The sequence below is a fragment of the Lycium barbarum genome, chromosome 4, assembly GCF_019175385.1.
Source record: "Lycium barbarum isolate Lr01 chromosome 4, ASM1917538v2, whole genome shotgun sequence".
NCBI classification, from domain to species: Eukaryota; Viridiplantae; Streptophyta; class Magnoliopsida; order Solanales; family Solanaceae; genus Lycium; species Lycium barbarum.
Genome location: NC_083340.1, coordinates 33,283,869 through 33,287,163, shown reverse-complemented (window position 1 = coordinate 33,287,163; position 3,295 = coordinate 33,283,869). Strand labels below are relative to the sequence as shown.

Here is a 3,295-nt window from a genome sequence, read left to right as displayed (position 1 = left end):
TATTTGACAACGTCCGCGTTATACCATTAATAAGTGTAATTTGAGCGTATCAAGTTTTGGCGCCGTTACCGGGGAATACGGTTTTGAAATTACTAAATAGTGTTTGCTTTGATTAAAGTCTTTTGCTTATTCCATCACACCTTGTTTGCTACTCTGTGTAAACCAGGTGAACATGAATCAAAATCAGCAAAATCAGCGTGCGGGTAATCAGGTGAATCGGTTGAACAATCAAGCGGATGAATCTGATGATGAGAATATTTTTGCTGAACTGGTTCAAGAGGAGGACTATGCATCTGCCATTGTTCAACCTCGAGTTGGAGCGGCTACTGTGAAAATTGACTCATCTCTTTACCAGCTGCTGAAACTTGAGGGGTACTTTCAGAACTCTACCGAGAATGACCCTCAACGTCATTTGCAGAATTTTGTGGATGTGTGTGCTAATCACATCCAGAACAATGTTCCAAAAGATGCTATTCGGTTGAGGTTATTCAAGTATTCCTTAGCTGGAGAGGCAAGAACATGGTTCGAGAAGCTGCCCCGAAATTCGATTACTTCATGGGCAGAGATGGTAGCTGTTTTTCTTAAAAAGTGGTACCCCCCTAGCAAGAAGTCTGAGATTCGAGACAAGATATATGAATTCAAGCAGCGACCGGGGGAACAACTATATGAAGCCTGGGAGAGGTTCAAAGAATATCTGCAGAAGAGCCCAAATCATGGTTTTCCGGAAAATATATTGATGAAGAAGTTCTACCGAGGGTTAGATCCAGTGACACAGTTAGTAGCTAACAACGCAGCTGATGGGTGTTTTATGAACAAGACCTTTCGACGAGTGACCACCATACTTAATAAGTTGACAACTCATAATCAGGCTTGACACTCAAACAATGTTGATATGGTACCGTATGGTAGTGCTATTCTCCAGAATATAGTGAAAGAGAATCAGGATACCCAGCAAACATTGGCAGAACTTGCAACAAATATTTCTTTGCTGACGAAGAAGTTCGATGAATCTCAATCAAAAAGTAAATGTTTGTGAGGATGATGTAGTTTTGCCAAAAGGGATGTACCGTGCTCAAGATGGTCCGTTCCTTGATAGGCCACCTATGCAGGTTGAAGATGCAAATTATGTTAATAACTCTCAAGGGGGTTATCAAAGACAGAATTACAAAGGTGGCTATCAAAATCAGAATCAGTGGACACCTCAGCAAGGTCAAGATGCTTACAACAACTCTGGGAACTACAACAATAATTATGGTGGTGCGAACCAAGGGAGCTACAACAACAGCAGCAATTTTGGGAACAAGAGTTCTGATAACGTCCAAATCCACCCTATTAATTAGAATGGGCACGGTCGTATGCAAATATAATTTACCCAACTATGAGTCGGGGTCGAATCCCACAGAGAACAATATGTAGGTGATTTAAGCAGATTAGGAATTATCACTAACAATAGCTATGCCCGAACGCATCAATGGTTGTTTTTGATAAGGTTTTTATAAAATATGGAAATATAAATTCTAATCTACAAAACAAGTAAATTGATCAATGGCAACAAGAATGGAAGAAGGGAAACTACTTCTCAAGTAACGATCCAATCTATTTCACGAATTGTAAATAATAGCAAGTTTATGTTATTTAGCCTCGGATAATGACTCTAAATTAACTTCTTCCGAAGATTAACTAGACTACCTAATTGAAGATCCCTCAAGCAATTAGGAGCATTAAGAACACCCGAATATGGCTACAAGTGGTATTGCCTATTCCTAGGTCAACTTCCATTAGATGAGGGTTAACGCCCCAAATTCATGTTAATTATTCTATCCCAACTCCGTTCTTCCTCTTCCGAGTTTCAAACAAAGTAAATGGGCGAGTTCAAAGGTTAGCTAATCCAATGAAAACATTCAAGAACAAGAATAATTAAAATAGCAAACACTTACTTGATTAAGAACAATGCAAATGAATAAATAAGCACAACAAGAGTATCAATCTTAATTGTCACCAAGAGATTTCCATCAACAAGGATTAAAAAGAAGAGAAAACATTTTTTGTAGGAACCCTAGCCTCCAACTTGTGGGAGCTGCCAAAAATACTGATGTTTTGCCCTCATTTTCTATTTATAGGAACTGGAATGGAAGAAATCGTCAAATCCCAGGTTCTGGTTGAAAATTGCCGAAAATCCTTCATCGCGATCGCGCCATGTGTATGCGCGATCGCGTGGATGACGTCGGCTTCCCCTGCTCCCTTAATCGCGATCGTGTGTAGCTCCTGCGCGACCGCGTGGAATTAACAACGCGCGTAGGCGCGATCGCGTTACATTCCAGCGCGATCGCGTGGAGTACAATTCCCGCGTGGGCGCGATCGCGTGGGTACTCTGCGCGATCGCGTAGAGTATTTTTCCACGGCTCTTTTCCAGAACTTCCAGTTAATTCCAGTTTTGCAACTTTTTTGCTTGTTTTCCACACTTAGGCTCTAGGGACCTCGTATTACCTGAAACATGACAAAAACTACGTAAAATGACATAGACTTGCTTAAAAACAAGTAAAACTTATAGTTAAAAAGCATCGATTGTGGTGTAAAATCACGCCACATCAACACCCCAACTTAAAGTATTTGCTTGTCCTCAAGCAAGCCATACAAAACCATGACTCAATCTAACACCTAGATATTATAGAATAACAATGTCTACATTGGTTTTGACTTTGAACTACCGGCATGCACGTTTTCCTTTGAACGACCACCCCCAACTCTCTACTTTAAAACAATATGCATAACTCAAGAACACTACGACTAACAATGAAGCTTCAATGAATGACATTACATTATCGAACATATTATGGTGCACACAAACGCTACTTTAGGTGGTCACTTTATTTTGTTCAATTCTCATCCTTATGCCCTCACATAGACCAAAGAATGTCCCAACACACATATATACGACAAGAATGGGACGAAGACGAAAGAGAAGAGAAAAACACTCACACTCACAAAGAAATTCATATCTACACATGCAAATACCATATGCTTGCCCTTATTTTCTATGTTTTCATCCTAGGCTCGTTCGGTTGTGATCACATTAGGACTTGTTTCGGCTTGTAATGTAGGTTTAGGGACAGGTCGGATACTTTTTGGAAATTAGTGACTCACCCTCCTTGAACACTACAACATCTTGTCACCTTAATTCGCCTATTTTCTTTCCACCCCTTTATTTTCTTTCAGTTTTCGACCTCGATGTGGTTTTACTTCTAACCAACTTACAATTCTTTTTGCGTTACAATTTTCTGATTTTTTTTTTATA

General features: G+C 39.8%; 1 non-coding gene across 1 annotated transcript; it reads right to left on the bottom strand.

The window, feature by feature from the left end:
• Nucleotides 1-614: 614 nt before the first annotated feature.
• Nucleotides 615-720, bottom strand: LOC132638910 (small nucleolar RNA R71). Its single transcript, XR_009581969.1, has one exon. It is a non-coding gene; the product is annotated as a small nucleolar RNA R71 (small nucleolar RNA).
• Between the last annotated feature and the right edge of the window lie 2,575 nt (nucleotides 721-3,295).